General features: G+C 20.9%; 1 protein-coding gene and 1 long non-coding RNA gene across 2 annotated transcripts in view; one reads left to right on the top strand and one right to left on the bottom strand.

Annotated features, from left to right (window-relative positions):
- Positions 1–23,132, top strand: part of LOC122500695 — a 45,934-nt gene extending 22,802 nt beyond the window's left edge. Inside the window, exon 3 of the long non-coding RNA XR_006301506.1 lies at positions 23,025–23,132. This is a non-coding gene — a long non-coding RNA (uncharacterized LOC122500695). The remainder of the gene's footprint in view (positions 1–23,024) is intronic.
- Positions 1–25,989, bottom strand: part of LOC122500694 (GTP-binding protein Di-Ras2) — a 148,436-nt gene that overhangs the window by 31,121 nt on the left and 91,326 nt on the right. The gene's annotated exons all lie outside the window — the stretch shown is intronic.

Below are 25,989 nucleotides of genomic sequence, written 5' to 3'. Positions count from 1 at the left end.
ATTATTACACTTGAGTAGTGAAATATGAAGATAATTTATAATTTTAACAATTCAGCATTTGTTTAAACAAAAAATTGTTGTTATTTATTAATTCTTAAGACAATAAAGCATCTAGACACTTGTAGTCTTTTAAAGTTTTGCAATTAACTAATCTGAGTATTTACTTATTGCAAAATTAGAAAAAACTGCTAGTTTCTAGGTTGATTGTGTAAAAAGTTAGTAAATAACAATTATTTGTTTAAACAATTGCTGAATTAATAAATTAATAAATTAACTTTATTTCATAGTATTTGTATAATTTTCTGATTTATGTCAAACAATAAATTGTTTAAACAAATATGATTATCAATTAATTTTATAAATATTAATTGAGAATATTTATCAATTTTTACATGTTTTTCATGTATCAATTTTGACACTTTATTTTCCTAAAAATTTTTCTAAGTCATAACTGGATCTCCTAGCTAGTACCAAGTTAGGACCAGCCTAGGATATATAAAAAGGGGTTGCCAAGTTAGGTCCAAGCTAGGGCCAATAATCATTTTAGGCATAGCATGGTGATTTCTACACGGGAAACACTACTTTTAAAAAGTGTTAAAACTCTTTTGGAACGTAGAATATTTTTCTAATGAATTTTAATTTTAATTAATTATAATTAATGAAGTTTTATAATTTTAGAAAGTTATACGAAAGTTTAATTATTAAAAAATAAAAATTCAATTTTATTATAAAAGTTACAAACTCTTTATGGGGTTTTTTAAAAAGTTTATAAGCAAAAAGATAAATTCAAAGACAATTTAAGGTTCTCAATATTTTCACTCGGAGTAATCGCTTTCTTCATGTTTTATAATAATTAAAACTTGCTACTTTGTTACTGTAACATCTTCAAAAATTATTTTCATCATTACGATTATTTATTTCTAGAATTCAATTTTTTTTATAAATTCTTGAAAAAGTTCTTTGTGAATTTTCAAATTCTTTTGTTTACAATTTAATTTTACGAAATTTCGATTATTCTGACATTTTTCAATTGAATATATTAGAAATTAAAAACTTCAAATAATTAAAAAAAATTCCATTAAACTTATTGAGAAAAATTAATTCTATAGAATTCTTAATTAAAAGTATGAAAAGTTCAAATTTTCAAAGATTTTAATTTAAAATTCATTTTTAAATCAACATTTATTAGAAAATTCTCGAGAATTCAATTATTTAACTATAAAAATAAATATTTTATTAAACAATTGAATGTTTCTTAATATGAATTTTCATAAAGAATTTTATCAACAAATTTTTAAATAATTGAATTCTCTTGACAAATTTTTAATAAATTTTTTAAGAATAATTGCATTTTTTGAGAAATTAGATGAAAATTGTATTAAAAATAATTGAAATTTTTCGATGAAAATAATTGAATCCTCAAAAGAAATTTTATTTTTCATGAAAATAATTAAATTCTTAAAATGAATTTTAGTAAAAATTATTTAAATCATTGAATTCCTGTGAATAATTTAAGTCACATTTTTTTAAAATAATTTGATTCCTACAAAGAATTTTATTGATTATGAAAATAATTTAATGCTTGTAAATAGTTTTATTATGTGTGAAAATAATTGAATTTTGCAAAGAATTTTATTAAAATTCTTAAAAATAATTGAATTTCGGAGAAGAATTTTATTATTTGTGAAAATAATTTAATTCCTGCAATGAATTTTAGTCAAATTGTAAATAATTGAATTCCTCCAAAGAATTTTATTGAAATTCCTTAAAATTATTAAATTTCTGGGAAGATTTTTGTAATGTTTATAAAGATAATTTAATTCTTGACAAGATTTTCTTTAAAATTTTTGTAAATAATTGAATTTATGCAAAGAATGTTATTACTTTTGAAAATAATTGAATTCTTGTGATGAATATTATTATTTATAAAAATAATTGAATTCTGTATAGAATTTTTCTTGAAATTTCTAAAAATAATTGAATTTCTCTTAAGAATTTTATTATTTATTTATAAAGATTATTGAATTGTTGACAAGATTTTTGTTAAAATTCTTGAAAATAATTGAATTCTTGTGATGAATATTGTTTTTCATGAAAATAATTGAATTTTGCAAAGAATTTGATTAAAATTCCTTATAAAATAATTAAATTTCTGCGAAGAATTTTGCTATTTATAAAGATAATTGAAATTTTGCCGAGAATGTTATTATTTATGAAAATAATTAAATAATCTATCAGAATAATTTGTAAATAATTGAATTCCGGGGAAACTTTTTTCATTTATGCAAATAATTAAATGTTTGCGTAGAATTTTATTGCAATTTTTGTTAACTAATTGAATTCTTTTAGGAATTTTTATTAAAGTAGTAGATAATAAAAATCATTAAATTGAGGAAAGTTTTTAAAATTAATTAAAATTTTTGAAAACAATTGAATATCTGAGAAGAATTTTACTATACTTTCGAAAATAATTGAATTTCTACAATCATTTGTAATTGCTTCAAAATTCAATTTGTTTTAGCTTGAAGTTTAATTAATTAAACTTTAAGTTTAACTTCCCGTGTAGAAATCACCATGCTATGCCTAAAATGATTATTGGCCCTAGCTTGGACCTAACTTGGCAACCCCTTTTTATATATCCTAGGCTGGTCCTAACTTGGTACTAGCTAGGAGATCCAGTTATGACTTAGAAAAATTTTTAGGAAAATAAAGTGTCAAAATTGATACATGAAAAACATGTAAAAATTGATAAATATTCTCAATTAATATTTATAAAATTAATTGATAATCATATTTGTTTAAACAATTTATTGTTTGACATAAATCAGAAAATTATACAAATATTATAAAATAAAGTTAATTTATTAATTTATTGATTCAGCAATTGTTTAAACAAATAATTGTTATTTACTAACTTTTTACACAATCAACCTAGAAACTAGCAGTTTTTTCTCATTTTGCAATAAGTACATACTGAGATTAGGTAATTGCAAAATTTTAAAAGACTGCAAGTGTCTAGACAGTTTATTGTCTCAAGAGTTGATAAATAACAACAATTTTTTGTTTAAACAAATGCTGAATTGTTAAAATTATAAATTATCTTCATATTTCACTACTCAAGTGTAATAATCGCGAAGTTAGATAAAAACTGCAAATTTTTAAGTAATTTGTTACAAAAGTTAATATAACAGCAAAATTTATTTATTTATTTAAACAGATACAGACTGCAATATAATTATCATTAGTAAAATATATTTCTAATTTCGTTCGCTGATTTTAAGTTTCGTTTAAGTTGGTGCTAAACACTAAGAGATATTGCAATTCGAATGTGGGCTGACCCACCCAGGTCCAACCCAGGACCTACCTGGGCTTCCTAGTTTCATTAGCAAAAATTTCTAAGTCCAAGTCTAAAAAAATTTTTGCAACAAAAAATTAATGCTTAAAATGATTTAGAATAATGAAAAACGTGTTTTTAACATAAATTTTTTTGACATTTTTTTAAAAAGTGGATCACCCGCTTAATTAATTAGGAAAAATTTCCAAGTCCAAAAGACGAATATTTTTTTTAGACCAAGAAATTAATGTTAAAAATGATTGAGAACAATGAAAAACCTGTTTTTAACGAAAATGTATAGATATTTTTTTTCTTGATATAATATAAAAATATTAATTTTTGAATTTTTATATTTGGATATTATTTTATTATTATTGTTGTTGTTAAACTATTTTTTTTATTTATTATCGTGTATTAGTGTCAATTATTACTATATTGAATCATCAAAAGCAAGTCCACAAGTCACTGACAATAAAAATTTTGATCTCAACTAGTTTCATTAGCATAGTGGTTAGGGCGTTAGTCTCGTAGTCCGTAGGTCGTAGGTTCGATTCCCGCGTGCGTTAGATTTTATTTACTTCTTAGGTTTGCGTTTATTCCGATTTTTCTGAGTTGTATTCGTATAAGTATGCAATTTAATGATTATATATACTGTAAAATAATTTAATTAACAAATTTCTAATTTTTTTATAATTTTTAATGTATATATTAGAGGAATATATATTAATCTCTACATATACTAACATTATTTATGAATTCGCTTTTGGTCATCACTTAATTGAAAAAAATAATAATTAATTAAAACTAATACTTATTATTAATAATTTAGGTTATTTCTTTAACAAATATTATTAACTAATTAAAATTATAATGAAATAGAAAATACTGTCTGAGATGGTCCTTTCTAGGTCCTAAAATGGACCCATAAACTGGTCCTAACTAGGCTCCCAAGTTAGGACCAGGCTAGAATCGCATCACCACCCATTGTTGGTCCAACCTACACTGCCAACCTAGGACCAAGCTATTAACAGGGCAAAATAGGTAGGACCTGGCTAGGACCAATTTTCATTTTCCACACGGGTTTAATAATTTAATTCTAAACAAAGTACTAAATTCAAAGTTTATTTTACTAATTTTGGATCAAATTTATAAATTTATAATAGAGGGGAGACTGGGGCGAAAAGTTAAATTGTGAAAACAGTTAAAATTCATTATTTTTCGAACGGAAATAGTTAGAGCATTGCAATTTTAATTATAGAAGGGTGTTATCACCCTAAATAAATATCCGGAGTTATGTGACATTCTGTTAATTTTTGTGGTGTCCATATTTAAATTTTTTTTCACCCTACTTTTGAAAATTTTTTCCTAAAAGAAAATATCAACTTTTAAGTATATTTTTTGAATTTATTCTCATCGCCGTAATACAAGTTTTTACTTAATTTGAAAATTTTCTTTTTTTTAAACTGAATCACCTTCTCAAAAATATAAATTCCCTTTTATTATCTAAGTAATGTTACACGGAAAAATTACTGTAATTCCTGAATTTTCTTTTTTTTTATAAAACTAAACTTTAGTTTCGACTTTAGTTTAGATTCTAGTCAAAAATAAACGTTTGGAGTGCATGTGGACATGTGACACTCTAATTACGAGAGAAGGGGAGAACGAGAGAGAAAGAGAGAGTATTGCGCCGTTTTGAATTTCAAAGCAAGGAGAAAGATCCTTTAAAACTTTTTAATCTTTTAAATTTAAACTTTTCTCTTCTGTTAACAAGAAAGTATTTATTTTCTTTTAAAATCTTCTTCAAATTTTGTAATCAGAAAAGATCTTTGTATTTAAAAGCATGATAACTTTAAAACACCTTTTAAACACTTTAAAATTTGACTATAATTTTTATTGAGTCTCTTGTCACTTGAATTAAAATATTCGAATTTGGGGTCGTCCATAAATTATACCTAAGACACTTTTTAATTTTAACCCCCCCCCCCCTCCTTCTAAAATTACCCGAATTTTCACCTTAAGAAAATTCATCACCAACAGTTAATTTTAAAAATTTTTTTTAAAATTCTTTATGCGTAAAAATGGTTTTAATCAAAAATTTGTTAATGTTGTCTTCAAATAAAATTTTATAAATTTTCTTAATAAATATTTTTTTTATTGAAGAATGGTTTATCAAGAACCTTGGTAAAAATGTTTTCAGACAAAATTTTGCAAGTTTCTTCTTTTAATTTTTTATTTAAAAATGCTTGGTCAAGAAACATTGTATAAAAATGTTTTCATATTTAATTTTATAGAAATTTTATACAAAAGAAAGTTTTCTTCTAAATCGTTGATTTATAGTAAAAAATTGACTCATTTTTAGATTATAATAAATGACGAAAAATTGGTAGATTTATGTTTACCAAATATTTTAGTAATTTTTTTTTTACAAATAATGTTTGCAAATTTAAATTAGCGATAAATTTTTTGTTTTTGAATAAGTAAATTTTACTAATAAATTAGTAGAAATTACTATTTCAATATTTGCCATTTTAATTTTACTAATAAATTAGTTGAAATTACTATTTCAATATTTACTATTTTAATTTTACTAATAAATTAGTAGAAATTACTATTTATTAGTAAAATTTACTAATAAATTAGTAGAAATTACTATTTCAATATTTACTATTTTAATTTTACTAATAAATTAGTAGAAATTACTATTTATTAGTAAAATTTACTAATAAATTAGTAGAAATTAATATTTCAATTTTTCTAATAAATTAGTGGAAATTAATATTTCAATTTTACTAATAAATTAGTAGAAATTGCTATTTCAAAAATTTTACTAAAAAATTAGTTGAAATAACTATTTATTAGTAACATTCACTAATAAATTAGTAGAAATTACTATTTCAATATTTGCTATTTTAATTTTACTAATAAATTAGTAGAAATTAATATTTCAATTTTACTAATTTAGTAGAAATTGCTATTTCAATTTAACTAAAAAATTAGTTGAAATAACTATTTATTAGTAAAATTTACAAATAATTAGTAGAAATTACTATTTATTAGTAAAATTTACTAATTCAACAGCAAAAGTTAGTTATCTAATATTCAAATTAGAATATTTTTACTACTTCAGAGTTAGAGAGTAAAAGTAATTAATTATTAACTATATTTGATAACTGATTCATATTTAAAGAATTAGACAAAAAGTGACTAATTCAGATTTAATCAATTATTGACTTAATTTCGTATTAGAAAATTATTTTTATTAGTTTTAAATTTAGCTTATTTTTTATTTGAAATCTAAAGATGAATTGAATTTAAGAGAACACCCGTTTAAGTTATAAGCGCTTTAAAACTTTGTTTCCACTGTGTTAGCATGTGCACCTTAATGACGTGAGGTTCCGCAGTAGTAAAATTTGTGTTTAGTCAGACAAGTGAAATCTATCAATGTCACGAGTATACATAATACAAAATTTTAAATAGTCTTTAGCCGTTTTTTATATCAAATAAAAAACGTGACATTTTCTTTTTTTAAATTTATATTTCCAATTACAACGCAGTTTTTCTAAAAATTTCAAATTGTGACAAAAAACGAATCAAAAGCATTGCGAAGCAATGTTTTGATTCGTTTTTTGTCTCAATTTGAAATTTTCAAAAAAAAAACGTATCGATTTTATTTTCCTCGAAAATCCGTGAAATTTCTCATTACATGTTTCGATTTTTCGAATAATAAAAATAAAAGTTTCTAACTGAATTCCACCAAATAATAGTAAAAAGGGAACAATTTTTTCCATTCAACCAAAATATACGCAAAGAAAATTAACTTATTCCATATTTCGAATATTTTTTTATTATTTGATTTGGGATTTCCATTTATATTTGCATACTTACATTGCAAATGAAGTTTTATGTATTTGGAAAAAAAATGAAAAAATTAAATTTGCTTCGTGGTTTTTTTTTCTATATATTCATTTATATGTGACACATTGTTACTGATGAACTGAATTCACCTCCACTATTTTTTCCCCTATATATTTGAAATATACTCGCAAAATAAGTTTTCAGTTTCTTGATAGAAAAATTAAAGCGAAATTTGTTAGGTATAAAATTTGTGCCATTCAGAATTTTTTTACTCTATGCATACATATATATATATATATAAACAGCAAACAGGATTGTCAGAAACAGAATCGTGTTGCACTATATATAGAACATTTACATTTCAGAGGTGTCAAAGGGGTTTGAAAATTGAAATTTTTACTTGTACTTCATCATCTAGGTGCAAAAAAAAAAGAATGAAACACGTGTTTGTCCTTATTGCAATATTAAGTTCGGTGCATTAATTGCGGAAAAATTAAACATTCAATAATAACACACTCGACTTTATCACAATAAAATGGAATTAGTGAAAAATTTCAACTCGATTTTATTTTTCATCAATATAGTATTGTTTAATTTAGATGTCGAATATTAAAAAAAAATTGTTTTTTTGAGTGACACGTGTAAAAGAGGATTTTATTGAAATGAAATGCTTTTAACTGCGCTGTTTTTTAATAACTGTGTTTTTTTCAATATATCATATGTCAGTAATTTTTGTCAATTAAAAAAAAGTATTTTCTATGGTCTGTTTGTTAATATAAAATCGTTGAGGTATGTAGAACGATGAACAATTATTGTTTAAATGGAAATTGTTCTTATCATTTAATTAAAATTGAATAAAGTTATGGAACGTTGCGAATTTGGTGACAAATCTAATTAAATTATTCTCCAAATAAATTGCATGCCTCTCGGATTTTGAGTCTTTTGTTTATTTTAATATATAGCTGATGATATCTATAATTTTAAACCTTCTATTTACTCGAGTGAACAAATTATAATGAATACTTTTTATAACTTTTTCTTTTTTTTTTACTTTGCAAATATTAAACAACTCTCAATATTGTAAATTAAAAAATATTAATTTTTAATCAAATATTTAACTTTTGATATTGTCGCGAATATATTGTTAGAAGTTTTATTTCAATTTTCCTCATAATAGACGTTTTTATATAAAAAAACTTGATTTATTAAATTTCAGAGAATATTATTTTCTGCAGGGTTGCTACGCAACCTGGAAAACCTGGAAAAGTCAGGGAATTTTGATCGAAATTTTTCTTTTTGTAAAATTTCAATTTTAAATTAATTTAATTAGAAATATAAAAAAACTTACATTTAAAAAAAATTTTAAAACTAAAATTCTTCTGAAATTAGTTAAATTTTTTAATAAATATTTAATTGATTATTAAAAATAATGGATGTATAGAAGAATTTTAGTTTAAAACACTAAAACAAATTGAATTTTTAAGCAATTACAAATGATTGCAGAAATTCAATTATTTTCCTTATTTTTATTTTTAAATATTCATTATTTCTTCTCAGAAATTCAATTATTTTCAAAAATGTTAATAAAATTCTTGGCAAAATTTTAATTATTTTCAAAAACTTTCCTCAATTCAATGATTTTTAATATCTACTACTTTAATAAAAATTCCTAATAGAATTCAATTATAGTTATAAAAATGTTTAAAAAATTCTACACAAACATTTAATTATTTTCATAAATAATAAAAATTTTACAGGAATTCAATTATTTACAAAGTATTTTTATATATTATTTAATTATTTTCTTAAATAATAACAATTTTTACAGGGATTCAATTATTTTCATAAATAATAAAACTCAATACTGATTTTCAATTTTAAAAATTTTATTGAAATTTATCAAAGAAATTTAATTATTTTAATAACCTTTGCTACAATTTATTTATTAGAATTTAAGTATTATTTTCAATACATTTTTTAATGAGAATTTCTATGCGTAACAATTCAATTTTTTCCAAATAATTTTAATAAAATTCTTCGTAGAAATCCAATTATGTTTAAAAATTTACAAAAATTTTTGCCAAAATTTCAATTATCTTTATAAATAGCAAAATTCTTCTCAGAAATTGAATTATTTTAAGGAATTTTAAAAAAATTCTTTGCAAAATTCAATTATTTTCATAAATAATATTCATCACAAGAATTTAATTATTTTCAAGAATTTTAACGAAAATCTTGTAAACAATTCAATTATCTTTATAAATAATAAAATTCTTTTTCAAAATTCAATTATTTTTAGGAATTTCAAGAAAAATTCTTTACAGAATTCAATTATTTTATATAAATAAAAATATTCATGACAAGAATTCAATTATTTTCAAAAGTAATAAAATTCTTCGTATAAATTTAATTATTTACAAAAATTTTAAAGAAAATCTTGTCAAGAATTAAATTATCTTTATAAATATAGCAAAAATCTTCCCAGAAATTTAATAATTTTTAGGAATTTTAATAAAATTTTTTGCAGGAATTCAATTATTTACAAAAATTTGACTAAAATTCATTGCAGGAATTAAATTATTTTTAGGAATTTTAATAAAATTCTTTGCAAAATTCAATTATTTTTATAAATAGCAATATCCATAACGAGAATTCAATTATTTTAAAAAGTAAAAAAATTTTATACGGAAATACAATTATTTTTAGGAATTTTAACAAAATTTTTTGCAAAATTCAATTATTTTCACACATAATAAAATTATTTAGAAGCATTAAATTATTTTCATAATCAATAAAATTCTTCGTAGGAATTAAATTATTTAAAAAAATGTGACTAAAATTATTCACAGGAATTCAATGATTTAAATAATTTTTACTAAAATTCATTTTAAGAATTTAATTATTTTCATGAAAAATAAAATTTCTTTTGAGGATTCAATTATTTTCATCGAAGAATTTCAATTATTTTTAATACAATTTTCATCAAGTTTCTTGAAAAATACAATTATTCTTAAAAATTGTATTAAAATTTCTCAAGAGAATTCAATTATTTAAAAATTTATTGATAAAATTCTTTATGAAAATTCAATTTTAAGAAACATGCAATTGTTTAATAAAATATTTATTTTTATTATTTTTTTTTTGGGTCAATTGATACCGCCCCAAATAATTGAATTTTTGTAAAATTTTCTAATAAATATTGATTTAAAAATGAATTTTAAATTAAAATCTTTGAATATTTGAACTTTTCAAACTTTTAATTAAAAATTCTATAGAATTAATTTTTCTCAATAAGTTTAATGGAATTTCTTTTAATTATTTGAAGTTTTTAATTTCTAATGGTATTTAATTGAAGAATGGCAGAATAATCGAAATTTCGAAAAATTAAATTGTAAACAAAAGAATTTGAAAATTAACAAAGAATTTTTTTAAAAATTTAAAAAAAAATTGAAGAATTTTAGTTGAAAATTCTAGAAATGAATAATCGTAATGATGAAAATAAGTTTTGAAGAAGTTACAGTAACAAAGTAGCAAGATTTAAATTATATAAAATGAAGAAAGCGATCACTCCGAGTCGAAGACTCGGAGTTATCGGTATCTTCATGTTTTATAATAATATTCTTATTATTGAATTTCAAATTTTTCAATTAATTTCTATTAAAAAAATAATGATTTATTAATTTATTAATTTATTTAAAAATGAAGTTATTGATGTTTTTGAATAATTTTCGTTTTAAAAACCTGGAAAAATTCGGTTTTTTTTAACCTGGAAAAGTCAGGGAATTTGAAAAGAGCAAAGCGTAGCAACCCTGTTCGTGTTAAAAAAATCGTATTTAAAAATTAATGGTGTATTTTAATAATATTTTTAAAACAGCTTTTTTTACATTGCTTTTGTTGGTCTCCATTTTTTTTCTATCAGTTAAGTCCGGTCGAGCTTCTCATTTCAACGTAGCGTTAAAAAATGAATTTAAAATGTAGAGGAAAATGGAAGTTTATAATCTCTATGGATCAGTGTGCGTTGTACAGTCATGACGTGGAAACGACTGGATATCTTAGTATAAATTAAATACAATAAGCGTGTTGTATTATGTATACAAGAGCTTTTTCGCGATTGATTACATAAAATTTATCTATACTTTAAAAATTCAATAACTTATTAAAAGAAAATTAAAATCGTAATTTTTTCTCCACCCGCGTAATTTGATTTTATATGGGAATTTTATATTATTCCAATATATAAGTTTATATTTTCCCCATGAATATTTAGATCAATAGAGTCCACAGAATTGATGTTTATATATTCAGTAAAGTAATCATGTTTGCAAAGAAATGTTCGCTCGCAAAATGGAATTGAAAATTGATAATACGCTTTAATAAAATATGATATATGAATGTATTTGTGAAATGTGATTAAATTTGATATATTATTTCCGAAGTCAATTTCTGTTTTTTTGTTTGAAAAAAAAAAAATGTACGGAGTTCATATTATTATATTCAGAAAAAAAAATGTGGAGTGGTTGTTAATTCTCTTTTTATTGTTATACATATAAAATGAAGTGCGAGGTTTATGCAACGTGTGTTATATATAAATCTTTATATCACGTTTTAGGGTAAAGTTATAGTGAAAAAAAAACAAATTGTATAGTTTTTATGCCTTTTAAATTACCCTATCATAGTGAGGGTTTTCCATTTCGGTGGACTGTCGGCTTCGATATTTTAGACTTTGTCGCTTCAAATCACTTGGGTAGCTGAATGAAAATCAGCCGTCTGCGGTGGACTCCGATCGAGTCCATTGAAATTGAGCAGGATCGCTGAACCAGAAATGAGTTCAGTGGCGCATAAAAATTCCCTGATCAAGTAGGACATTTTTGAACTGTGAATATAAATAGGCATTGATTTAAAAATTTCGATTAATTTTTTTTATTTTTACTTTTAATATTGTACTTTGTTCGCCGCTATATTAATTCAGAGGTATATCTTTTCTCTGTTAATTAATTAGCTCAGCGAACATTCTCTGCGACTCTTTACTTTTTTTTTTATTAATATTTAATTCATAGATTAGAAGACTGAGGTATTCTCTATTCACTTGTGTCGCAGTGGAAAAATTATGATCTACTTTTAAGAATATATACTATATTCTCACAATTTTTTTTGAGGATATCAAATTGAGACAAAAAACGAATCAAAAATGTTGCTTCGCAACACTTTTAATTCGTTTTTTGACTCAATTTGATATACGCAGAAAAACTGTGCTTAAAAACATATACTATAAAATTACCACGAATTCTAACACAAAACCTTCAATTTTTTCTATTTATTATATTTTCTTTTTTTTACAATAATTTATTTTTATATAGATTATTTATTTATTTCTTTGAATGATTTATTTATTTGAATTACTACTTTTAATTCTTATTTAGTTCTTATTTATTTCTTATTTAATTTACTTAAATATTTCAAAATTAATTGAATTTTAAAAGAGTTGCGTTTACAATTTTTATAAAAATAGATCAACTTCAAAAGGTTTTCAATTAGAAATTTTAAAAAATTTTAATTTTCAATGAATTTCATTAGAAATTTTAAAAAACATAGATTTTGATTTTCAAAAATTCAAATTTTTATGAAGTTAGTTACAATTTTTACTACATATTTAATTAATTATTAAAAATAATGGACTTTTAGAAGAATTTTAGTTAAAAACTAGAAAAAATAAAATTTAATTTTGGAGAAATTAGAAATCATTGCAGAAATTCAATTATTTTCAAAAGTCATAAAATACTTTGCAAAAATTCAATTATGTTCAAAAATTTTTGAAAATTCTGGTTAAAATATAAAAAATATAATTTTTTGATAAAATTTTTAGAAAGAAATCATTTATTTTTAAAAATTCCACTAAAATTCTTTTAAAAAATTCAATTACTTTAGAAAATATTAATAAAATTCTTTCGAAGAATTCAATTATTTTCAAAAATTTTAATAACATTTTGGTCAAGAATTCTTCAAAAAATAAAATAAAAATTTCCGCAGAAATTCACTTATTTTTATAAATAAGAAAATTCTTCTCCAAAATTCAATTATTTTCAAAATTTTTACTAAAATTTGTTACAGAGATTCAATGATTTTCATAAATAATAAAATTCTTCGTAAAAATTGAATTATTTTTATAAATAATAAAATTTATTGCAGAATTTCCATTATTTTTAATGCAATTTTAATCGAATTCCTCAAAAAATGTAATTAATCTCAAAAATTTTATTGAAATATTTGTCCAAAGAATTCGATTGTTTAAAAATTTGTTCAAAAAATTATTTACGAGAATTAAATTATTTCAAAAATTCAATTTTGAATTGAATTCCTCGAGAGAATTTAATTATTTTAATAAATTACAAAATTCTTTTGCAGGAATTAAATTATTTTCTATACAATTTTTTAATATAATTTCTGGAAAAAATTCATTAATTTTTTAAAATTTTACTAAAATTCTGTGAAAGAAATTCAATTACATTCGCAAATATTAATAAAATTATTTCCAAGCGTTCAATTATTTTCAAAAATTTTAATAACATTTTTGACAAGAATTCTTCTTATTATTTTCATAAAGAATTACATTCTCTGCAGAAATTCAATTATTCAAAATATAATTTTAATTAAATTCCTTTGAAAGAATTCAATTATTTTGATAAATTATAAATTTCTTCGCAGAAATTCAATTATTTTTAAATACAATTTTAATATACTTTCTTGGAAAATTTGAATTTTTTCTAGAGTTTTTAATAAAATTCTTCAAAAGTATTCAATTATTTAAAAAAAATTTAATAAATTTTTTTATAATAATTAAATTATTTTTTATTTATTTACTTTTTTATTATTTATTTACTTAAAAAATGTTAAAAAAAAACGTGTTTCTTGCTTTTAAATTAGCAAATTTTACTAATAAATAGTAATTTCTACTAATTTATTAGTAAAATTTTGCTTTTGAGTTAGTAAATTTTACTAATAAATTAGTAGAAATTACTATTTATTAGTAAATTTTACTAATTAAAAGCAGAAAATTCTTCGAAAAATGTAATTATTCTTAAAAATTTTATTAAAATTCGTCAAAAGAATTCAATTATGGAAATTTTGTATTTAAATTATAGTATTCTTATTATTGCATTTAAATAATTAAATTTTCTTAGAATTTTCTAACAAAAACTGATTTAAATATGAATTTTAGTTAAAATTTTAATTAATAATTGAATATTAAAAGCCATTATTCCATTTAGCGTGAATTTTTAGAAGTAATTGAACTTTGAAAAAATTTAAAATAAAATCTTTGAGAATCTATAAATTTTTCATACTTTTAACTAACATTCGGCAGAATTAATTTTTTTGAAAAAGTTTAATTGAATTTTTTTAAAAAATGAGTTGACCTTTTTATTTTCTAATATATATTTAATGGAAGAATTTCCTAAGAATCGAAATTTCTCTTAAAATTGAATTAGCGAATGGATTTAAAAATTTACAAAAATAACTTTTTCATAAATTATTAAAAATAATTAATTTAAAAAAGAATTTTAGTTGAAAATTCTAGAAAATAATAATTGAATTAAAATGATGAAAATAATTTCGAAGAAGTTACAGTAAGAATATTTTTATAATATAAAATAATGATTTTACAACTCGGTAATTTTTAATTATTATAAATTCGATTCTACAAAATGTACTAAGTAAATTGAATTCGTCAAATATTTTAAGAAAAATTGTTAAAATAAGAAAAAGGTCAGAATGTGAAAATTCCTCCGCATAATTTTTTATATTCTTACATCAAGTATATAATTTATTTAAAGAATTTATTCTTGGCGTCTATTTATAAGAATTTAAAAATTATTTCTACCGACCGAGTATTCTACCAATAAGCAGAATATTCTTAAAGTTAGAATATTATTCTTTCAGTGCAATCTTTTCTCTCTTTTGTGTAAAATCTGTGACTCTCGATATATTAACAATTTGAATATTTAAACGAAATTTATTGCCTGAAATATAAAAATATTAAATATTAACGCACAACCTTATTTTAAAATAAGTTAATTAAAAATTGTCCCACTTTTCCTTTTTTTTCCGTAAAAGGAAAGTTTTCTTATCTCTGTAATCTTGTTTTCAGAATATCTAAGTTCCATTTTAGACTGAGAGCTTTTGTCTCTCTATGTATACATACCTGTAGCTATTTTCTTCAAAAATGGAATTTAATTTTAGTGAATGAAACACGAAAGTAACGTCATATGACCTTAGTAATGCATTTACAACGAACAACTTCATCTTTGTTTATTAGGACATAATTTCATCCTATGATTAATTTTTTTCGTACAAGAAAGAAGAGATTTCATTTTTCAAATGGAATTTTCAATATTTTGACAAAACATATATATTTAATTACTTTCTTCTGAAGAAAAGTGTCAAGTTGATTATTACGCATTTTATACGGTAAAAGTGTTATAATCTAGTTTTGAAAAAGAGAACTCTTTCATCTGGTTGAACTCGGAATATTTCATTAACCTTTGAAAAAATTTGCACTGACGAAAGCGCGGTAATAAATTTTTTTTATTTTCTTTCTTTGGTTAAAACTCTTCTATACGTTTGTCTCTAAATTGTCACAGAAAATGACTTTAGTAAAGGCAGTCGCGTCAAAGGCATTTTCATTTCTATTTTTCTTTGTATATTACTCTGTATATACAATTATATTTTTAAAAATCGTTTATATGAATTTCCTTTTCAATTGTCATATATGTAAATATATTTAAAAAAAACAAAAGTGTGAAAAATGAAAATGAATTTTATAATAGTTATTGTGAATTAATTCGTAGTTAAATTACTAGTAGATTTATTTTTAGGACAGTGGGGAAATAAATATTTTTTTTCTTTTGACGCAGTAAAATATATCTGGTGACTGTCTTAAATTGACGAATTTTCTTTTATCACGAGGGTGACTTGTATATACAGTGAGGGTAGCTTTCAAAATTTTTTGGGGGTAAGCATTTTTTTTTATCTTATTCCTAGGGTCAAGTGGCTTTAATCTAATGCAATAAGGTTTTTTCGTCTATAACTTGAATTAAAGGGCCCCTGGTGTTAGAGAAATTTTCATATCCCAAGGGTGACATTTATCATGGAGTGAAAAAATTTATTTAATTCAAATAAACGATTATTTGTCTGTTACAGGGCTCGAACCAGTGAAAGTATTTAAAATTACTTTCACGGACAAAAATAAATAAATAAACTTTACGGACCAAAAATGAAAAATTATGGACCATTTACGGACCAATTTTTGCCAAAAATTTAACCAGTCCGAGTCAAATAAGAAAACATTTTACTTAAAACTATAAATTAAATTTTTCATAACTATAAAACATGAAGATATCGATAACTCCGAGTCTTCGACTGGGAGTAATCGATTTCTTCATGTTTTATAATAATTAAAGATGGCAAATTGATAAAATTATTATTTTATATTATAATAATTTTGTATATGTACTTCTTTAAAATTACTTTCATCATTTCAATTCAATTATTATTTTTAAGAATTTTCAACTAAAATTCTTCTTTAAATCGATTATTTTTAATAATTTTCGAAAAAATACTTTGAGAATTTTCAAATACATTTGTTAACAATATTCAATTTTTTCGAATTTCAATTATTCGTAAATTCTTCAATAAATTAAATATACACTATAAAATAAAAACTTGAAAGAATGCAAAAAAAATTCAATTAAACTTTTGCAAAAAAAAAAAATTAATTTCAAAATTTAATTATTTTTAAAAATTCACGCTACATTGCCTTTAATATTCAATTATAATCTCAAATTTTAACTGAAATTCATTTTTATGAAATGAAAATAAATTTTTATTAGAAAATTTTACTAGAATTTAACAAAAAAAAATAATTTATTGAATAATTGCATGTTTCTTAGAATCCAATTCCTATATATAGAATTTTACCAAGAAATTTTTAAATATTTGAATTCTTTCGACGAATTTTAATAAAATTTTTAATAATAATTACATTTTTCGAGAAATTCGATTAAAATTGTATTAAAAATAATTGAAATTCTGCGATAAGTTTTATTAATTATGAAAATAATAGAATTCCTAAAAAGAATTTTATTATTTATGAAAATAATTGAAGTTTTGACAAGAATTTTTTTTAAATTCTCAAATATAATTGAAATTCTGAGAAGAATTTTATTACTTTTAAAAATAATTGAATTTTTGAGGAGAATTTCATTAAGTTTTTTTTGAAAATAATTGACTTATTGCGTAGAATTTTATTGAGATTTTTAAGAAAATTTAAAAACAAATTTAACATAATTGAATTTTAATTAAAATTTATTTCCATTAACATATTAATGGAAATAATTGAATTTTTACGCAGAATTTTTTTTCTTTTGAAAATAATTGAATTTCTGCAAAAATTTCCAAAATTTAAGCTGTAATGCTTTTAATTTTCAATAATTACCTAAAAATTTTAACTAAAATTCATTTTTCAATCAATTTATTTTAAAAAATTCTAGGAGATTTCAATTATTTAAATACAAAAATTAATAATTTATTGAATAATTGAATGGTTCTTAAAATTGAATTCTTATAAAGAATTTTGTCAAATTTACTTATAATTTATGTAAATAATTGAATTCCTAACAAAAATTTTATTACTTATGAATATAATTGAATCTCTGTAAAAAATATTATTTACGAAAATAATTAAATGTTAACCTAGAATTATATTAAACTTTTTATAAATAATTGAATTCTTTTGGAAATTTTTTGAAAATAGTAGATATTGAAAATTATTGAATTGAGGAACATTTGTGGAAAAAATTGAAATTTTTCCAAGAATTTTATTAACATTTTTGAAAATAATTGAATTTTGGAGAAAAATTGAATTATTTTTAAAAATAATTGAAATTTTGAGGAGAATTTAAAAAAAATTGTGAACATAATTGAATTTTATTGTTTATGAAAATTGAATTCCTACCAGAAATGTTATTATTAATGGAAATAATTGGATCTTTGTAAAAAATGTTATTTATAAAAATTGTTAAATGTTTGCCTAGAATTTTATTAAATTGTTTTTTAAATAATTGAATTCTTTTGAAAATTTTTATTAAAATAGTAAATATTGAAAATTATTGAATGCAGGAAAATTTTGGAAATAATTAAAATTTTGCCAAGAATTTCATTAAAATTTTTGAAACTAATTGAATTGCGGAGAAGAATTTTTGTTATTTATAAAAATAATTGAAATTTTACGAGAATATTAAAAAAATTTTGAACATAATTGAATTTCTGCGAAGAATTTTATTATTTATGAAAATAATTCCATTCCTAAAAAGAATTTTATTATTTATGAAAATAATTGAATTCCTGTAAAAAATTTCATTATTTTTACAAATAATTGAATTATTGCGTAGTCTTCTATTTAATTTTTACATTCTCATCACATGAGAAAGTATTATTTTAAAAATATAATACAAACAATTTTGGAAAATTTTATTAAAATAGTAAATATTTAAGGAAATTTTTGAAACTTTGTCAAGAATTATATTAAAATTTTTGAAAATAATTAAAATTTTACCAAGAATTTTATTAAAATTTTCTAAAATAATTGAATTTTGGAGAAAAATGTTATTATTTTTAAAAATAATTGAAGTTTTCAAAAAGATTTTGAATATAATTAAATTCTTACTAAGAATTTTATTATGTTTGAAAATAATTGAATTTCTGCAATGATTTCCAAAATTAGTGCTATAATGCTTTTAATTTTCAATTATTACCTAAAAGTTTTAACTAAAATTCATTTTTAAATCAGTTTTTATTAGAAGATTCTAGTGGATTTTAATTATTAAAATACAAAAATATATAATTTATTGAATAATTGAATTTTTGATAAAATTGAATTTTATCAACAAATTTTTTAATAATTAAATTCTTTCGACGAGATTAATAAAATTTTTAACGAATACTTATAGATTTTTTGAGAAATTCAATTAAAATTAAATTAAAAATAATTGAAATTCTACGATGAGTTTCATTATTAGCGAAAATAATTAAATCCTTGTAAAAATGTTATTTTTTCATGAAAATAATTGAATTATTGCGAAGAAATTTATAAAAAAAATTTGTAAATAATTGAATTCATGTGAAATTTTTATTATTAATAAAAATAATTAACTTTATTTTAAATAATTGAATTCTTCTAGAAAATTTTATTAAATTGGTAGATATTGAAAATCATTGAATTGTAGAGTATTTTTGAAAATATAGTTAAAATTTTGCCAATTTTTAAAATTAAACCTTTTCTAAATTTAATTATTTCTAAAAATTTATCATAAAATGCTCTTAATATTCAATTATTATGTAAAATTTTAACTAAAATTTATTTTTAAATCAATTTTTATTAGAAAAATTTACTAGAATTCAATTATTTAAATATAAAAATAAATAATTTATGAATTGATTGAATGTTTCTTAAAAATAAATGCTCGTGAAGAATTTTATCAAATAAATTTTTAAATAAGTAAATTCTCTCGACGAATTTTAACAAAATTTTTAAAAATAATTACATTTTTCAAGAAATTTGTTTAAAATTGTATTCAAAATAATTGAAATTCTGCAAAAAGTTTTATTATTTGTTGAAAATAATTGAATTCCTAAGAAGAATTTTATTATTTTTGAACATAATTAAATTTCTGCATTTGTAATGCAAAAAAATAATTTATTGAATAATTGAATGTTTTTAATAATTCAAATATTATAAATAATTTTATAAATAATTTGTTGTTTCACATATATGTTTCGACGAATTTTAATTTTTAAGAATAATTACATTTTTTGAGGAACTTGATTAAAATTGTATATTAAAAATAATTGAAATTTTGCAATGACTTTTATTGTTTATGAAAATAATTGAATTCCTAAAAAGCATTTTATTATTTACGAGAATAGTCGAATTCTTGTAAAAATTTTATTATTTATGAAAATAATTGAATTATTGCGAAGAAATTTATAGAAAATTTGTAAATAGTTGAATGCCTGCGAAATTTTAATTATTTTATGAAAATAATTATTTAATTATTTTTTGCCAAGAATTTTATTTAAATTTTTGAAAATAATTTAATTTCGGAGAAGAGTTTTATTATTTCTAAAAAGAATTTAAATTTTGACGAGAATTTTTAAAAAAAATTTTGAACATAATTGAATTTTTGCGAAGGTTTTTATTATTTTTGGAAATTATTGAATTTCTGCGATTATTTGTAATTTTTCTAAAATTCTCCAAATTATATCGTACAATTTGCGAACTTTTCGTTGCTTTTCAATTAAATTACGGACTTTACGGACCTTTTTTTAAAAAAAACGGACTTTTACTGACCGTTTTAGAAACAAAAATAGTTATATAATAGAGTTGAAAATTATCAATTATTATAAAAAAATACTTTCTCATATGATGAGAATGTAAAAAAAATTGTTATTGTTTTTATTTAAGGCATGAATTGGACTGTTTTGATAAAAATAATTTTGAGACTCTTTTTAATAATCCAAATTGGAGCCACATATGTTTAGCGAATTTCGAAAACAAAAATAATACAGTGATATATACGAGAGACTACATTTGCAAATTATAGTTTTGATTTTATTAAGTAAAAATTTTAATCGCTTTGACAATGTTTTTCGCTAATTAAATTAAAGCAATCAACCGTATTTTACTCGATTATTACCCCAAAAGTTTATCTAGATAACCATATATATTTGTACATGTATTAATTAGAAATGAAAGTAACAATTCGAAGGTACATTTAATTGGATAACGGAGAAGCTGTGAAAGGAATTGAAAAATCAACTGATAGATTATAATTTACTAATGAGATATATGAAGGAAAATTGATAAAACACTAAAAAGAAGAAAGTAATAAAATATTAATAGAGAAATTGTAAATATTGCTTTACTTACTTTTACGCTATTTTCAAATTAAAAAATTTCTTTTTCATTTAAAATTTTCGATTATTAATTTTTCGAAATACGCTACATTTTTTTAAATTAAATTAAAGCTTTGAGCCAATGAAATCTGTTATTAAAATTCTTTTTATCTTTGATTGGATTTTTTTTTTTCATTGAAAGTTGATTTAATACTCAAGAACATCTTGGAAAGTAAACTAAATTGATTTTTCACAAGATTTAAAGGATTGGACTGTTAAATGATAGGAAAAGCAGTTCTACGACTTGCCTTTAATAAATCAATTGAGGCTTCGGACAGTATTGGTTCAATAAAACGAAAAACGTTGTGAGCACTGTTTGTAAATTACTTTTAGATGTCGATTCTTGTTGAACTGAAATGAATTTTTGTCGGTTTAATTATTACAAAGAGTAATTAATCCAAAATTAGAAAAAAAGAAACCGCATTGAAAATAAAATTATTTGGAAATTAATATTTATAATTAATAATTAATATTTCAAGCGATGACAAAATTTGTCGTCGTCGCTTGAAATATTTTATAATGGAATAGAGTAGGTGATTTTTTTTTTTGCAATTATAATATATAATATAATTGAGCACGAGTTGGCTCATCATTAATGAAAGCCATGAGTTGAAACGATATTAATGATAACCACAAGTTGTTGTAATTGTGTTTCTGACAATTATGCATTCAAATGATATTAAACTGTGGAGGAAAACATTCTACTGAGTATAACACCATAATTTGATTTATTATACATGATTATATACAATTTTCTAATTCCGCAAAGTGTATAGGGAAGTAATTTATAGAAATTATTATTACCTTCATCAAATATTTATAATTTAATAGTCAATTTATTTCAGAGCTCATCAATAGTTATTTTGATGTCATTTTCTATAATTGGGAATGATAATCATATTTATGTATTGAATGATATTATCGATGGTGTTCCCTGGTGATAGATTTGTCAAAAATGTGTCAAAGCTGATACTTAATTTTCAAAAATAAAAACAATATCATATACGATATTTTTTCTGTTTTTGATTATAATACAAATGAGAAAATTATTTATATTCTATTGTTTTCAATTTTAAATTGTTATTTCAAATTATATGAACATGATACTGACCTCCTTAAGGAGTTACATATCAGCAACCCATTAATTTTGGAAATTAAATTTTAAAATTAGATATTTTCAGGGGTCGAACCAGTGAAAGTATTTAAAAATACAAACTTTACGGACCAAAAATTAAAAATTACGGACCATTTACGGACAATTGTGTAAAGATTTTAGCTTCAAAAAATTTATAAATTTTTCAAAATTTAATTTTTGTTTTAAACAAAAAAACTTTAACGTTAAAATTTAATTTACAAAAATTTTGTTTGGTGGTATATTTGTAAGAAATGAAGAGGTCTTATTTCATATAGTCGAAATGTTTAGAGAGAGAAGGTGATTGTCTCAAAGATTACCAACTTCAAAATCAAAACAATGGTGTTGTCCATCTATTGTTTGAAGTCCCTATTCAAGAATGGGTTTATGACACCATGGTACCTGGATTGTTTTCGTAAATTTTATTAAATGTACGTGAATTTTTTAGAACGCAATACTTCTTTTTCGTTCGTTATTTCAGACAAGAGAGCACCTTCAAACATAAATTGAAATAAAAAATTAAACAATACATTAAAAAAAGTGTTGACATATTGTTATGCAACCCCTCGCGTATTGTCACAATGCTGGTTAATATTCATAGCTTTCGGTGTACATGTCCATTATTAATGTTTATATTGTGTTTTAAAATTTTCCTCCACACGATATTTATATATCAAATATTTTTTTCTGTTTCAGAGTCCACAATTTCGGGAGTGTTCGATTAATTTTAAATCTCGATTGGTGAAAATTTTATAAGCAATTCAACAATTTTTTTATTCTAAAAAAAATTTTTTTGTTCGGGAGTTTTCAAATGTTTTTTTAAATCGCGATCGTTTATTAGTCGTAGAATTTTTTTCTTTCACTAAATTTACAGTTCGGAAATTTTTAAGCTCGTGTGTGTGTGTGTTGGTGTTTCTGACATGTTCGAAGGCGAGCCAAAGATGAAGATGGAGATACCTACAGGCTGACAAGGTATGAGGTATTTATGATAATTAAAACATTAATCTCGTCAATTGTTTTCTTTTCCTTTTTAAATATATTATCGCAATTTCATCGAAAACACTAAAAACACTAAATCAAATTTAATTTTGAAGCAATGGCAAATGATTGCAGAAATTCAATTATTTTCAAAAGTAGTAAAATTCTTCTCAGAAATAATTCAATTATTTTCAAAAATTTTCATAAAATTCTTGGTAAAATTTTATTTATTTTCAAAAGCTTTCCTCAATTAAATGATTTTTAATATCTATTACTATTTTCATAAATAATAAAATTCAATGCTGAATTTCATTTATTTTTAATACAATTTTAATGGAATTCCTCGAAAAAAGTTATTATTCTTGAAAATTTTATTAAAATTTATTAAAAAAATTTAATTATTCTAATAACCTTTGCTACAATTTATTTATTAGAATTTAAGTTTTATTTTCAATACATTTTTAATTAAATTTCTTTAAAGAATAAAATTATTTTCAAAAATTTTAATGAAATTCTTTGTGTAACAATTCAATTTTCTTCAAAATAATTTTAATAAAATTCTTCACAGAAATCCAATTATGTTTAAAAATTTTCAAAAATTTACGTCAACATTTTAATTATTTTTATAAATAGCAAAATTCTTCTCAGAAATTTAATTATTTTAAAGAATTTTAATAAAATTTTTTGCAAAATTCAATTATTTTTATAAATAATAATATTCATCACAAGAATTCAATTATTTTCAAGAAATTTAACGAAAATCTTGTTAACAATTCAATTATCTTTATAAAAAAAAATTCTTAAGAGAAATTCAATTATTTTTAGAAATTTCAAGAAAAATTCTATACAGAATTCAATTATTTTTATAAATAATAATATTCATCACAAGAATTCAATTATTTTCAAAATTAAACAAATTCTTCCCATAAATTCAATTATTTACAAAAATTTTAAAGAAAATCTTGTCAAGAATTAAATTATCTTTATAAATATGTATAACAAAACTCTTCACAGAAATTTAATCATTTTTAGGAATTTTAATAAAATTCATTACAGGAATTAAATTATTTTCACAAATCATAAAATTATTCTCCGAAATTCAATTATTTTCATAAATAAAACAATATCCATAACAAGAATTCAATTATTTTCAAATGTAAAAAAATTTTATGCAGAAATACAATTATTTTTAGTAATTTTACTAAAATTCTTTGAAAAATTCAATTATTTTTACACATAATAAAATTCTTTACAAGCATTAAATTATTTTTATAATCAATTAAAATTCTCAGTAGGAATTAAATTATTTAAAAAAAAATATTGACTAAAATTCTTCATACGAATTCAATTACTTAAATAATTTTTACTAAAATTCATTTGAAGAATTTAATTATTTTCATAAATAATAAAATTTTTTTTGATGTTTCAATTATTTTCATTGAAGAATTTTCAATTATTTTTAATCCAATTTTCATCTAATTTCTCGAAAAATGCAATTATTCTTAAAAATATTATTAAAAATTGTCAATTATTTACAAATTTGTTGATAAAATTCTTAATGAAAATTCAATTTTAAGAAATAATCAATTGTTTAATAAAATAGTTATTTTTATAATTAAATAATTGAATTCTCGTAGAATTTTCTAATAAATATTGATTTAAAAATGAATTTCAAATTAAAATCTTTGAAAATTTGAACTTTTCATACTTTTAATTAAGAATTCTATAGAATTATCTTTTCTCAATAAGTTTAATGGAATTTCTTTTTAATTATTTGAAGTTTTTAATTTCTAATATATTTAATTGAAGAATGTCAGAATAATCGAAATTTCGTAAAATTAAATTGTAAACAAGAATTCAAAAATTCACAAAGAACTTTTTCAAAAATTATTTTTAAAAAATTGAAGAATTTTAGTTGAAAATTCTAGAAAAGAATAATCGTAATGATGAAAATAATTTCTGAAGAAGTTGCAGTAACAAAGTAGCAAGTTTGAATTATTGAATTTCAAATTTTTGAATATCTTAATTTCTATAAAAAAATAATGATTAAATATTTATTTAAAAATGAAGTTATTAATGTTTTTGAATAATTTTCGTTTTAAAAACCTGGAAAAATGCCTTTTTTTAACCTGGAGAGCCTAGAGAAGTCAGGAAATTTAAAAAAAGCAAATGCGTGGCAACCAACCCTGTAAAAGTATCAAATTGTAACGAATTTATACCAAAACGTGAATCAAATCCTAATTTGTTCTTAATTTTTAGTATTATTTTGATCCCATTGGGTATCAATTTTGATACTTTCAAGAAAACTGTGCTCTGAAATGGAAAATGAGTAATAATTTTCTATTTTAAAAAACATATTAGTGCGTGGTTATCGTTTATAAAGGTATTTTTGATTTCATTAGCATTACCTTGGCGCTCTTACCAGAAAATGAATATTCTATATTATAAACCAATCGCATATTCACACCCAGAGAAAAATATTATTTAAACCAAATATATTTTATTTGAGTTAAATAAACGTATATTTGTCTCAGAACCAACTAGACTTTTTATTTGTTTTAAATAAAAATTTTATTTAAACCAAATAAAATTTATTTGAAACAAATAAAAAGTCTAGTTGATTCTGAGACAAATATACCATTTCTCTGGGTGCAGAAATTTAATCTTTCATGTACCATACGGA

Source organism: Leptopilina heterotoma, unplaced genomic scaffold (assembly GCF_015476425.1).
Source record: "Leptopilina heterotoma isolate Lh14 unplaced genomic scaffold, ASM1547642v1 Lhet_19, whole genome shotgun sequence".
In the NCBI taxonomy this organism is placed as follows: Eukaryota; Metazoa; Arthropoda; class Insecta; order Hymenoptera; family Figitidae; genus Leptopilina; species Leptopilina heterotoma.
This window is presented reverse-complemented; position numbering and strand designations above follow the sequence as displayed.